Genomic DNA, 15,904 nt, shown 5'->3' with positions numbered 1-15,904 from the left:
TGAGTAAGTTTATATGGGAGATGGGTAGGGTTTGCTGGTGGGGGTGGTGTTGTCCAGGAAAGTCAACATGTTCAAAGAAGGTTAATGTATATGGTATAGTAAGACAAGCAAGAGTAGTAGTTAGGAGTAGTAGGTCTGTGTATGTATCCTTGTGTGATGGGGTCATAGTGATGTGTAGATAAGGTGTTAGGGTATGTTGAGGGGAGAAGTGAGGTAAGTAAAGAGAGGTTGGGGGAGGAAAAGGGTGTTGTAAGAGGCTAAGGAGTAGATAAAAGTGGTGAGCAATAGAGTGAAATAAAGATGAATGGTAAGAGAGGGGCTATATAAAGGTGAAATGGAAGGAAAGAGGCTATGTAATATTAATAAAAGTGCTTAAGAGATTGTACCTGATGAGGTAAATAATTATTAAGGACTTGTAGAGGTAGGGGGTGGGGCTGTTAAGTAGAAGAGGTAAGGGATAGGGTGTTATATATAGGGGGTGTGGTTACAGAAGTATAAGGCTAGGATCACTGGGGGTGGGTGGGAATTGGGGGTAGGGTAGGGGAGCGGAGTGAGCCTGTAGGGCGAACGGAGCGGGTCACAGCAGCTAAAAAGTTTACAGAGACAATCAGAGAGGATGCTATGCCTGGAGCAGAGAAAGTGGTCACAGGTAAGTAGATGGTGGTAAGGAAGTTAACAGGAGCAAACGATGGTGGAGTGGGGGAGCTAAAAGAGATAGAAAAATAGTATGAAGGAGGGAGAAGAGATGAGAAGGGGAGTGAGAGGACCCAGGAAGTTTAGCAACTAGGAAAGGAGGTGGAAAAAGTGATAGGAATCAGGAAAAGATGAAGTAAAGGAAGGGTTGTAAGCCAAGGCTGGATTAGAGTGCCACCTACTAGGCAGGGAGCAGAATGCAACTACCCATAAAAGTGTTAAATAGAGGTGATACAGAGAAATGGAGCCAGGGGGAGGCAAAAATGTACCAGGGGAAGACAAATAGGTGCAGGGACAGAGAGGAGTCTGGCTGCTGGCTTTCTGACTCAGTGGCTAGGGTTCATTCTAAGCTAAGTACAGTGTAAATAGTAGGAAAAAAAATAATCAACCTGTGACTAATTACAGAGGTATAGTATGATTATTACAGACCAATTTAATGTCTAGGACCAGGGTGGAACATACTTCCTTGATCTTTAAACAACAGGGAAAAATGACACTGCAACAGCAAAAGTTGGAGACCAGTCTTTAGGATGGTTGAAGGTAGTTAGAAGAGGTCCTTAGTGACTAGGCAGGTCCTTACGTGCAGGATGGGAGCTAAAGATTTCCTTGATCTTTAAACAACAGGGAAAAATGACACCGCAACAGCAGAAGTTGGAGACCATTCTTTAGGATGGTTGAAGGTAGTTAGAAGGGGTCCTTAGTGACTAGGCAGGTCCTTACGTGCAGGATGGGAGCTAAAAAGTTCCTTGATCTTTAAACAATAGGGAAAAATGACACCATGACAGCAGAAGTTGGAGACCAGTCTTTAGGATGGTTGAAGGTAGTTAGAAGAGGTCCTTAGTGACTAGGCAGGTCCTTACGTGCAGGATGGGAGCTAAAGTGTTCCTTGATCTTTAAACAACAGGAAAAAATGACACCGCAACAGCAGAAGTTGGAGACCAGTCTTTAGGATGGTTGAAGGTAGTTAGAAGGGGTCCTTAGTGACTAGGCAGGTCGTTACGTGCAGGATGGGAGCTAAAGAGTTCCTTGATCTTTAAACAACAGGGAAAAATGACACCGCAACAGCAGAAGTTGGAGACCAGTCTTTAGGATGGCTGAAGGTAGTTAGAAGGGGTCCTTAGTGACTAGGCAGGTCCTTACGTGCAGGATGGGAGCTAAAGAGTTCCTTGATCTTTAAGCAACAGGGAAAAATGACACCGCAACAGCAGAAGTTGGAGACCAGTCTTTAGGATGGTTGAAGGTAGTTAGAAGGGGTCCTTAGTGACTAGGCAGGTCCTTACATGCAGGATGGGAGATAAAGAGTTTCTTGATCTTTAAACAACAGAGAAAAATGACACCACAACAGCAGAAGTTGGAGACCAGTCTTTAGGATGGTTGAAGGTAGTTAGAAGGGGTCCTTAGCGACTAGGCAGGTCCTTACGTGCAGGATGGGAGCTAATGTGTTCCTTGATCTTTAAACAATAGGAAAAAATGACACCACAACAGCAGAAGTTGGAGACCAGTCTTTAGGATGGTTGAAGGTAGTTAGAAGGGGTCCTTAGTGACTAGACAGGTTGTTACATGCAGGATGGGAGCTAAAGAGTTCCTTGATCTTTAAACAACAGGGAACAATGACACCGCAACAGCAGAAGTTGGAGACCAGTCTTTAGGATGGCTGAAGGTAGTTAGATGGGGTCCTTAGTGACTAGGCAGGTCCTTATGTGCAGGATGGGAGCTAAAGAGTTCCTTGATCTTTAAACAACAGGGAAAAATGACACCGCAACAGCAGAAGTTGGAGACCAGTCTTTAGGATGGTTGAATGTAGTTAGAAGGGGTCCTTAGTGACTAGACAGGTCCTTACGTGCAGGATGGAGCTAAAGAGTTCCTTGATCTTTAAACAACAGGGAAAAATGACACCGCAATAGCAGAAGTTGGAGACCATTCTTTAGGATGGTTGAAGGTAGTTAGAAGGGGTCCTTAGTGACTAGGCAGGTCCTTACGAGCAGGATGGGAGCTAAAGAGTTCCTTGATCTTTAAACAACAGGGAAAAATGACACCGCAACAGCAGAAGTTGGAGACCATTCTTTAGGATGGTTGAAGGTAGTTAGAAGAGGTCCTTAGTGACTAGGCAGGTCCTTACGTGCAGGATGGGAGCTAAAGATAATTTGATCCTATGATTTGGAGCCAGGGATGCGCAGCAGACAGGGTGGGTAAAATGATATGATAATATTTGTAACAGGATTGAACAAGTTAAAGAAAATGTGTTAAGGTAACAAGGGAAACTAAGGAGGGATGAACTTGACTATCAGCACAAGGAGGCATACCCACTTCCAAAAAATTATTATGAACTCCCCCCCCCCCTTTTTAACCAGAACAGGCAAGATGCAGAAGTTAGGATAGGCCAATATGATGAGACAAATGAGTCTAACATCTACAAAGCAGAGTTATATGAAGGTGAGACAGATGATGTTTTTGAGCAAGATGTTCCTCTTCCAAGGAGGTCACAAAGAATTCTGAATAGGAGCAGAAACCAAAACAATAATAACTTTTTAGGGCGACAGCAGACACCAAGGGGCCAAGGGCCCAAAGAGCAAAGACAGTTTTGGAAAAACAGGAAGGGGAACAGGTACTGAATTTAAGTACACAGATACAGCCTTGTGCTTCACCATTTAAGGGGAAATTACTTTGTTTGCAAGGGTTCCATGTTTACACAGACATGGAAATCACTGAAGCACATTTCTCTCTTTTTAGGAAAGGGTTTAAGTTTATACCTGGGAGTAAAATAGATATAGTGGGTGTACTCACAGAACTTAAAATTTATATTAGGAAGTTGAATTTTCAACTACAGTTTAAACAAGAGGCAGAAAGAACCCCAATAGGTAATAGACTCAAGAGAAAGAGCTTATACAACCCACCTATACATCCTGCTTTAGTGGATTTTGAAAGAATATGTACAAAGGACATCTATCAAGCCTATTATTTGCATAAAAATAAAACTTTTAACCTCACAGGAGAGGAAGCCTTACAATTGAAAAAACTAAGAGATTCAGATCAATACAGGGTGATGAGACCTGATAAAGGGGGTGGGGTGGTTTTGGTGGAAAAAGAAGATTATGTGAATGATATAGCAAACACACTCTGTGACACAGATCACTGTGAAATAGCTTCCAGAGGTGAAATAGATAAAAAGCTAATGCTATTCCTGGAAGATAGTTTATTCCAGGGTGTGATTAATGAACAAACTTTTTAGATTTTTGTTTAATGACCACCCATACATCCCCACTGTCTTCGGAATTATGAAAGTGATAAAAATGTTTTTCACCCACCATACCGTCTCATCATAGCAGCACATAATGGTTCTACTTACTCAATGGGGGTCTTTACTGACCATTTATTTAAAGATACATTAATTCCTATTAAACATGTGCTAACAGATTCATGGGACATCCTTGGAAGAATTAAACAAGAGTAATTCTTAGAATCTAAGGGATTTTCTACCATAGATATAGTAGACTTGTTTAGTTCCATACCACATGAAATAGGATTGGAATTATTTTCAGAGGCTTTATTAGAATATACTACATTGAGGGGGCCTCTTTTCACTTTTATTATTGATGCTACAGAGACTATTTTACAGCACAGCTACTTTAGTTTTGAAAGTGAAATTTTTAGGCAGCTAAGAGGTGTTGCTATGGGGTCAAGCTGTGCCCCAATGTATGCCAACTTAGTGGTAGCAGCTTGGGAAAGGAGATACATTTTCAACTCAGGTTTTGAAGAAGGGTGGTTTGTTTACTTGCGTTACCTGGATGATATTTTGTTTTATGGAAAAAGGAAGAAAAAATGGTAAAAAATGTTTGTGAATAAATAAACATTTGTGATTACATAAACAACATTTGTGAATACATAAACAACATTTGTGAATATATAAACAACATTTGTGAATATTTTAAGTTCACTTACAATTTCCATGCTACAGAAATTAACTACATGGATGTCATCATTAAAAAGAACTACAAAACTCAAGGGTTTACATCCAAGGTTTTTCGCAAGTCCACATATTCAAACAGCTTTTTGGCATTTGAAAGTAACCAGCCATATTACATCAAAAGAAACCTAGTTAGAGGCCAGATGATCCGAGGAGCCAGAATGTGCTTCACTATTACAGATTTTAAATTAGAACTAGGAAATTTGAGTTCTATGTTTCTGGCCAGAGGGTACCCCCCAAAAATGGTTTTGGATTTGGCTGACGAAATTCTGAGGGGGTGAGGAAACAAGTTTTTTCCACTTTTAGGTCAAGATACAACCACAAATAGGGTGGGAAGACCCAACAATAATAAAAAAACAAGAATATACCAACACTATGGCTACACAGTTTGGAACTTTTGATGGTAAAGTCAAGGATATTTTGACTCACAACTGGTTAATATTGCAATGTAACCAAGAGTTAAGTAACAAACTGGGAGAAAAACCGTGGAACACAACTTCAAATTTTTGTTTGAAGATCCCATCCACCAACAACCCACCCAAGCAGGTACAACTAGTTGTGGTTTATGCAACTATTGTCCCTACAATTACACAGGTAAAGATTTAATGGCAGGTGACTCCCAGAGAAAGATTTACTTGAACAAAATTGAACTGTGATAGCAGTGGGTTAGTATATATAGTTATTTGTCAAGACTATTACATGTTCTATGTGGAAAAAACAGAGAGATCCCTATGTAAAAGAATATATGAACATTTATATGCTATCGAGACACACAATACTAACAATGCATTATATAAGCATACACTCTCTTGTGGTGTTAGGCAAGGATTTTGTTTTGGTATCTTGGAAATAATTAAAAAATATACTAGAGGGGAGGACTGGTCAAATAACATATATAGAAGTGAGTAGAGATGGCATATTTTGTTAAATGCCACCCACCCTCCAGGTCTGAATGACCATGTTTCTCTTGTACCTTTACTTAAAGAAGGAGCGACTAAACTATGAACTGTGAATGTTTTTATAGAAAGTTTTTGAACAACATATGTTTGTTTTGTATTCATATTAATAATTATTTAATATTCATATTAATAATTATTTTTATTTAAAATGGTAACTAATATATTGTGATTTTAGAATGACTACTTGAATGTTTTAAAAGTTCATGAACACTTTTATTGGATAATTGAATTATTTAAGTACTTAACTGCTGTTAATTAATTCAAGGATAAAAGCACTTGTGACTGGATGTTAACTGTTTTGATAAAGTCCTGTAGTGTGGCGGACGAAAGCGATTGACTTATTTTGTAGCTGTGAATAAATGGAAGAATTTTACTTTGGACTCTTCTTTTGGTATTAGGTCTGTTTCCATGAGGTGTGTTGGTTTATACAGTTTTTGTTTCTACTCGAACGCTTTTTTCTGTGCACACACACACACACACACACACACACATATATATATATATAGATATATATATATATATATATATATATATATATAATCTATATTTATTTATATATATATATATATATATATATATATATATATATATATATATATATATATATATATATATACACACACATATAAAGTTTGTATGCAAAAAACTCATTATACAAATCATATTCTATTTCTGTAAACTATTAACAAAGATCGCTTTCATCCTTCTGGACTTTTTCAGGTCTGTGTACAAGAACCATAAAAACTATCTACAAAAATGTTATTGTATAATTAGCTAGTATTGTTATTACATATTTTGAATAAAGTGGAAAAAGAGTAAGAAAAAGAAAAAAAAAGAAAAATGTATGATGATAGAAACAAAATAAACACTTCAATTAACTATGATTTAAGATGGTATTTAAAACCAAAAGTTCCAGTACACTTTTAAATGAACAGTAGTAGTTTAGTCCAGGCTTCCTAAAAGAGTTCAGCTTTAATTGCCACATGAGTTCACATTTCTCGAGCATATTCAGGATGTGTCCTTCCAGATCACCCATGTCTCTGCAATCTAGTATCTGGAACTTAAAACGAGTGTGTCGTATATGAATAGCAAGGTGCTTGGCTAGCGCATTATTTTTACATCCAGAGCAGATTTCTGACAGTTGACATGAAACCCTACATTAAAGTTTATTTACAGTCTTACCCACATAAAATGTATCACATTCATTGCACTGTGCCCTGAAAATTACTTTTGTAGCATTACAGTCATGCCCTGCACTGCTCTTAAGGATTTTCTTTAAATAAGGGCAATAAAAACGATCATCTTGCTGTATAAATATACAGAATATACAATTAGCTTCACATCTTTTAGTGTTTCTCTCATATAGCCTACATTTAAATTCAACAAAACTTCTAATGTTCCTGGCCTTCCTGTACACAAAGGATGGAGCTTCACCTATGATTTTAATCAGAAAAGGGTTTCCTGTGACAGTGGCCCAGTTTTCTTTAATAACATTTTTGATACTGTGATAATTCAAAGTGTATGTCAGGATGTAGCTATTTTTGCAATTGCTATTCTCTGTGGAATTTCTTAACATTCTCCTACTGGGGAAGATGTGTGAAGGTGCTTCAGTCCTTTTCAGTTCTGTAATGGGTTCCAGGATGTATTTTAACATCTGACTTTCGTAGCCTCTCACTAGAAAATCATTCTCTAAGTTGTTCAGGTTTCTGAAAAATGGTTCCATCTCTGTGGTAATTCTAGCTAATCTATAGCCCTGGGACTTCATCACATTATATTTGTTTTTTGCAGGATGCAGACTTTTACTGTGGAGTAATAAGTTAACCCTGATTGGTTTTCTGAATAGATAGTGGTGATTATGTTATTGTTGGTGTCCTTGGAAGATTCTTTTATTGTTGGGATCCTTGGAATATTGGTTTTGGACCCACTATACTTGTTTAATGGGTTGTTTGAGACTTTGGGGATACCACGGAGATTACTTGCTTTTTGCTTGGTGTTTTGGTTTCTGAGATCAATGTTTTTCTTCCATCAAAGGATCCCTGATTTGGTGTGGAATTCCAACATTTTAAAACATGGATAATGATAGACTAAGAGATTTATTAACTCTACCTATCTGGAATGATACAGAAGCAGATCAGATACAAATAGATACAGAAAATGGACAGGAAAGAATTGGCCCAGGAAATATGAATTCAGAGACTTTTTCTAAACTAGAAAAGCAACTGCATATGCAGGGTCTCTACTGGGAACACATTTATTTACAACAAAACAAAGATAAGAAGAGACTACCCAGGGGACTTGGATTGAACAAAAAGACCAGTGTGGAAAAGTATGGATGATTCACTTTCTAAGGAATGAGAAGATTTTTTAAAAGATGCCAGCTACAAATTTATTTGTCTGCTATTATGGAACAACCTTAGTGTGCAGGAAGCTACAAAGGCTGATATCACATTTTTAAAAACATCATTGGAAAATGAGAATCATGATGACATGGATGCTAAATTTGAGCTGCTTAAAGAAAGAGTGAATGGATATAAGCAGTCCATTAAAGAAAGAAAGATTAATAAAATGAAACGAGGTCAACTAGACAACGATGATCCTGGGAGACTTACTAGGAGGTACAATAATAATAATAACAACGACAACAACAAAAAAAGACTCAACAACAGGCAAGCTTTTAGTTATAACAGGAGATATAGGGGAAAGTATAACCAGGCCAGCATACCTCAATGGGAATTTGCCAGGGGAGATCCTTGCACAAAACCAGACAGGGACACAATACAGGACCACCAGGAGGCTTCCCCCACAACATCTCATTCCCCTCTGGCTATCAGCACTCCATAGAAGCCTTTGACATCACAGATGGATCAGGACAGCAACATAATCCACACAGGTGACCAGAACCGACAGAGGGTTTTACAGGATGAATTACAGGACTACCAGGACAACTGGGACCACAGACAATCTAGCTACCAGGAGCAGCAGCACCTTCACAGAGACCAATTTCTTTGGGAAGACCAATATCGACAGCACAGACACCAACCATCACACCAGTACCAAAGTCAGCACTAGTACCAGTACAACAACCACGACCACCATCAGAGCCCCAGAGCTTGCCCCTCCTACCAGGTTCCCCCCTACCACAGCCACAGTGAGGAATAATACTACAACCCACCAAGATTTCAGAAAGCACAGGAGGAATTCCAGAGGTCTCAGACCCTATCCATGAACCCCCAGGGAGACAGGAGAACCAAACAGTGGACATGGGAGAGGGAAATACAATACCTGGGCAATCCCAACTGGAACCCAGACTACAACCCAGGTACCAAGGCTCAGACTGAGGAACCAGCCACAGCCACAATAATAGGTGTTACACTTAATGTGGAACCACTCTGTTAAAGCACTGACTTAAGATGAAAAAAGTGTGTTGTCCAAAGGACTTACTTTTGTACCAAGTTGGAGGAGTGAGGTAGCTCAGGTACTGATGGACCTTAAAATGTTTGTCAGGAAGCTCAACTTAAAGGTACAGTTTCATGGCAAAATTAATGACATTGAAAATAAGCCTATTGATGAAACGGTTTACCTTTGATTGATTGAAAATCAGTTAGTCAAACACACAATGTTCGGAAGTACATTTTCAAGCTCACATATGGTCGACTGCATACAGAGCGAACTGACATGTATGCAAACTGCCTCTTGCATTCGCCCTATTCGTTTTCGCACATCCAAATGTGAAGTAAGTGGATTTCGCGATAATACAAATGTGAATAAGTATCTGTAATGGTTCTGTTTTGCTTTCCCAACTGCTGTTCTGGTATGTTATCTGGTTTGAACCTTATAAAGGTGCCATGCAGGTGAGAGACAGAACTTAATACAAGGTAAATGTCATGAAATACACCACAGCACTTTGTAAAATGCCGTTATTTGTGTATTTTTTAGGATGATGCATGTAATGTACATTTCAAGCCCGGTGTGGTGAATGCTGTTTACAGTACAAGTACAACCCAGAAAGGGAGACAGCTATTAGTTGTTGATGGGTATCAATATTATAAAGAAAAAGCTGTTAATGACAAGTGGTACTGGTGCTGTATTAAAAAAACAGATAAATGTAAGGGCAGGTGTGTCACGGATGTGGACTGTGAGAGTTTTAAACTACTAAAGAGTACGGAGCACTACCATGCCCCTGATGTCCTAAAGACAGAAGTATTTAGGGTACAGGACCAGTTAAAGAGGAGGGCAGAGCACTCTACTGAGGACCCCTGTAAGGTGGTCTCAGAGGTACTGGCCACCACTTCCTCTGATGTTGTCCACAAACTGCCAAATACAACTGCCTTAAATCAGATCATTACCAGGCATAGGTACAACAAAAAATCAGAGACATTCAAGGCCATTAAGTCATTGAGGGACCTGAACCTTGAAATGATTCCCATTAAGTCAGGTGCCTTTATATTACACCATAGTAGTGTTGATGCGGAGGATGCAGTCCATATTGTTTGGAGGTTCCCAATGTCTCTGTTAATGAGTTCCAGGATGATGTGCTCCATAGCCTTGCAGACCAAGCTAGTCAGACTTATAGGGCAATAGTTTCCGGGGTCTGTTGTGGCTCCACTTTTGTGGAGTGGAATAACCATTGCTGTGCACCACTCTATGAGTAGGGATCCATAGAGTCCTGTGGAGAAGCTGAGTTTGAACAATGTATTTAGGTGAGGGGTTAGTTAGTCTTTGAGCTTGTGTAGGATGCATCCTGGGACACCGTCCGGTCCCATTGATGCTGTGTTTTTGGCTTTGGAGAGGGCTGTTTTAAACTGTCTGTGATTTCAGGGGATCTACAGTCTTCTGGTATGGTTATGTGCCCTTTTGGGGGTGAGAGGGGGGTGAAGTTTGTGCTGAACCTGTCTGCCAGGATGTTGGCAATATCAGTCAGTTCAGTGTATTTTGTGGAATTCTGCACTAACTCATAGCAGATCTGAGCATTGCCACTTAGATTCTTGACATAGCAAAAGAATGCCTTGTGGTTATATATGGAGTCCTTGGCAATTTTTCTTTTGATGCTCGCCTTGGATGATTTTATGAGGGATCGTAGCTTCTTGCTGATACTGATCAGGGATGTCTTCCCTTCTTGGGATTTTACTCTTTTCTGTACAAGTTTCCTCCTTCTATTGTATAGCTTGTTTATGGCAGGAGTCCACCAGACTAGTTTCCTTTTCTTGGAGGAGCGAGTCTTGGTTTTGCTTGGGATAGCATGATTCATGCATTCTTGTAGGTGCCCGTAGAATACATTAGTAAAGGATTTTGCAGCTTGGACAGTTTTATCCTTTAGCATGGGGGCTTTGAAACTTTCCACCTCAGTCTTAAGTAACGTGAAGTTTGCTTTTGAAAAGTTTTTCACGGTGGTTTCCTTGTCCGGGGTGGGGGCAGAATGTGAATATCGAAAGTGATTTGTTTATGGTCAGATCTAACCAGCAAGGAGTTGACCTCCAGTGTGGAACACCGATCGCCCATGTTGGTGATGACCAGGTCCAATAAATTGTCACCTCTTTTGGGAGTGTTGACCAGTTGATCCAGGGTGTTTGAGTTTATAAATTCTAGGAAATGTTGGGCAAGGGAGTTAGTACTTGAGTAGTTCTCCCAGTTAATGTTTGGGTAATTGAAATTACCCAATCTCAGGGTGTTTGGTAGGACCTTTATATTTCCGAGTGTTTCCAGAAATGCGGAATGGGGGTCCTGGAACATGGTGGGTGATCTGTAGCAAGCTACAATTTGAATTGCAGTTTTGCCATTGTTAATTGCACATGGATGATCTCTGAAGCATCATGCTGTGCCACAAACCTGGAGGTGTGGGTATCCTTGATGAATATGGATACGTCCCCGCCTTTTGTATTTTGGTCTGGGTTCTGTGGCTGAAATGTATGGTATGAGTTGTAGCCTGGTAGTGGTGGGGTGCTCTCTAGAGCCTTAAACTAGGTTTCTGGTACTGCACGTATATCGATTTTCTCCATACTGAGGAGTGCCTCGAGTGTGTGCATTTTGAGGTTTAGACTTCTGGCATTGAGTAGCGTTACCCTCAGGTTTTTGTTACTTGTGCTATTTATGATGGTGGGTTTGTCTTTTGAGCCTAGACTGAAAAAGGCACTATGGGGTTGGCAACATCCTTGGCCAGTATTCGAAAGCCTAAGGGTGACAGGTGCAAGCCATCTCTAGTGAAGCAGCGTGGCTTGTCGAGCATGTCATCCCAGGTGGACAGACATTGGATCCCCTTTGAATGTCACCAGAAACTTAGCCAATTGTTGAACTTGATACTTTTTTCTTTATACCGTGGTATCATTCTTGGTGAGGGCAGGATGCTACTCAGGGTCAGGGTCATACTGGCCTAGGATACATGATCAGAGAGCTCTTCCATTTCTCTTTTCATGTTGTCCAGGGAGGTACGGCTCAGGTCATTCACACCAACATGGACAATGACAGAGTCATATTTGTACTTGTTCTGGAGTGACCTGAGTGCTTGTGTTATGTGGCGGATCCTGGCACATGACAGGCAGCTAACAGTAACCTTCTCCTTATTCAGCTTAGTGAGAGGGACATCAGTGTGCCTGACTATAGAGTCACCTATTACTAGTATGTTGAGTATGTTATTTTGCCTTAAGGGCTGTGATTGCATGGCAAACTGGTTTTGTGAAGTATGTGTTTCGTGATTTGTGTTGGGGGTGGAGGTTGCTTGGATGTCTGCTTCCAAGGTCTCTGTTGCTTTTGCAGATTTTTATTTAGAGTCTCTGAGTATGTTTTCATGTATTTATGTGTTTATTTTGCTGGTGCTGGTTTAATAGGTCTATGTGAGACTGGTGGTGTGATGCAAGTATTTCCCTTCTCCTCTTGACTGTCTGATCCAGTCTTGGGTTGAAAGAGCTTAGCCTCCAGTTTGGCTGTATAATTGCATCTCTCGCATTTATTAGTGTTTGGTGGTAGGAGGAGAGGTATTGTCTGTGTACATGAGGCAGTTGTAACATTGTCTCAAAATGCCCAGATTCACCAGTTGGACTGGAGAGTACACCTGAAACTGCCCTTTGGACATGCCTGGATAGGTACAGTGAACTGTTGTACTGAATGGCTGTTAAGGTTAAATAGAGAGCCTTGTCCTTCTGTAGAGTATAGGAGGGTCTAGTGCTAGGGTTTATAAGTGCTTGCTATGAGGTTTGAGCAAGTGCCTGGACTGGTGAGAAATGAATGGCTTGAGTGCTTAAGTTGAAAATGTGTCTAGTTCCAAAGGAAAAATTGAAGAGAAGACTTTGTGGAGCCGGGGATAGTTATACCCTAGCTAACCGGTGCTGCCTGGCGTGCAAAACTGGGCAAATGTGGTATTTATTGCAGAGAAATGAAAGAGATAGAAATTATCCCAAAATGGCCAATAAACTACTAATTTCTGGGCTGAAACCACTCCTCCAGGGACAGATAGGCTGCTCAAAGCTCCCATCTCTCACAGGTGAGCAGAGAAACTTCCTTCTATCCAAGTAAGGTATGGGCAAACACAGAGATTTGTAACACAGCCCTGAATTCAGCACTTAACCTGAAAACTGGGCTATACTAGCTTAAAAAGGTGGGAAACAAGTATATATTTTTTCAGAAAATAAAGCAAATACAATAAAAGAAACAAACACTTTAAATGTACAGAAAAGGATACTTATTGTTATATATCTCAGATCAGAGTTGTAGTCAATGCCCCTAGTAAGAAAGTAGGAAGAAACACAAATACAGTAAAAAGTGCATATATATATATATATATATATATATATATATATATATATATATATGATAGAAAACAAACAAACTGATTTAAACAAGTTACCCAATTAACCAGAAAAAAGCTCAAAATTGAGCCCTGTTCCAGCAGTCTTCAATCAGACAAGTTCTAACTGCACACTCCGGCTGCTAGGGTGCAAGCGAACCTTCTCCAAAAAAAGATGGCCTGGATCAGTGCTCAAGTTATACAAACAAAGCTAGATTCAGCAGGCCTGAATCTGGTCTATGCTACAGCAACAAGGCCCACCAATTTCAGAAAGAAACAGTTCAAATAAGCAGGCACAATAAGCCTGTGACCAGAAATTCCCAGCTCAAAAGGGCAGAATCCAGCATCTCCTCCCACAAGAGTGCAGACCACAAACCTTCTTAATGTAGAATAACTGGCCTGAAGCCCAAGTGCTTAAGCCAGAACTACACTTTTAGAATAGCAGACACTGAGCCTTCAATCAGAAATTCCCAGCTTAGAAGGATGTAAACAACCTGCCCTACCACAACAGTGCAGACCACAAACCTTCTTAATATAAAAGAACCTGTATGAAGCCCAAGTGCTTAAACCAAAAGACTTAGAATAATAGTTACAATTTAATCAGGCTACTACCAAGCAGTAATAAATGCAGCAGAATGAATAAAATTCAGTACTTTTAGAAAAAACAAAATAAAGTAGGAGGAAACACAAATACAATAAAAGCACATGAATAAAGTGCAATTTTTTAAACACTTTCTTAGATATGCAGATTTCCAAGGACACCAACAATAACAGAATCACCACTGATCTATTCAGAAAACCAACTAGGGTTAACTTATTACTCCACAGTAAAAGTCTGCAGCCTGCAAAACCAAGCATAATGTGATGAAGTCCCAGGGCTATAGATTAGCTAGAATTACCACAGAGGTGGAGCCATTTTTGAGAAAGCTGAACAACATAGAGAATTATTTTCTAGTGAGAGGCTATGAAAGTCAGATGTTAAAAAACATCCTGGAACCCATTACAGGACTGAAAAGGACTGACACACCTTCACTCAACTTCCCCAATAGGAGAATGTTAAGAAATTCCACAGAGAATAACAAATGCAAAAATAGCTGAATCCTGACATACACTTTTGATTAACACAGTATCAAAAATGTTATTAAAGAAAACTGGGCCATTGTCACAGGAAACCCTTTTCTGATTAACATCTTGGGTGAAGCCCCATCCTTTGTTTACAGGAAGGCTGGGAACATTCGACATTTTGTTGAATTTAAACCTAGACTATATGAGATAAACACTAAAAGATGTGAAGCTAATTGTACATTTTGTATATTTATACAGCAAGGTGATAGTTTTTATTGCCCTTATTTAAAGAAAATCACTAAGAGCAGTGCAGGGGAGTGACTGTAACTCTGCAAAAGTAATTTAGAGGGCACCATGCAATGAATGTGATGCATTTTATGTGGGCAAGACTGTAAATAAACTTAAACAAGGGATTTCATGTCATCTGTCAGAAATCTTCTCTGTATGTAAAAATAATGCACTAGCCAAACACATTGCTCTTCATATAAGACACACTGGTTTTAAGTTCCAGATACTGGATTGCATAGACATGGGTGATCTGGAAGGAGACATCCTGAATATGCTGGAGAAATGTGAACTCATGCTGCAATTAAAGATGAACTCTTTTAGGAAGCCTGGACTAAATTACTACTGTTCATTTAAAAGTGTACTGGAACTTAGAAAATGGCCACATTGTTTACATGACTAGTTTTATTTTATTTTATTCTATTCTTCCAGTTGGGTTTAAATACTGTGTTAAATCATTGCTAATTGAAGTGTAGATTTTGTTTCTATCATCATACATTTTTCCTTTTCTTACTCTTTTTTCCACTTTATTCAAAATGATGTGTAATAACAATACTAGCTAATTATACCATAAGATTTTTTAGATAGTTTATATGGTTCTTGTACACAGACCTGAAGAAGTCTAGTAGGATGAAAGCAATCTTTGTTAACAATAGTTTATGGAAATAGAATATGATTTGTACAATGAGTTTTTTGCATGCAAAATGTATATGTGTATATATATATATATATATATATATATATATATATATATATATATTTTTTTTTTTAGATTGCCAAATGGTCGAAGGTTTTTCTATTTCCAACCATGTAGTATATTGCCTTGGATAAAATCACAGACTTAATAATCTGGTTAAATAAGATGTATCGCATCATTATTAATTTTATTTTAAGTACATTTTATTTATTTATTTAGTTAACATTTGTTGTCCATGTTTTTTGATTGTTGGAGGAAACCGGATTACCCAGAGGAAACCCACGCGAACACATGGAGAACATGCAAACTCCACACAGAAGGCATCCCAGCTGAGAATCGAACCAGAGAATCTCATGCTGTGAGATGACAATGTTAACTGCTGTACCACTGCACTGCCCTCGTATAATCACATAAGTGTTATATTATTATGACAGATACTTAGTATGGCAGAACCAGCTCAAATG

This window comes from Protopterus annectens, chromosome 11.part0, assembly GCF_019279795.1.
Source record: "Protopterus annectens isolate FY-2018-M chromosome 11.part0, PAN1.0, whole genome shotgun sequence".
In the NCBI taxonomy this organism is placed as follows: Eukaryota; Metazoa; Chordata; order Ceratodontiformes; family Protopteridae; genus Protopterus; species Protopterus annectens.
The sequence above is the reverse complement of the archived record's forward strand: the minus strand, read 5'-3'. Positions refer to the sequence as shown.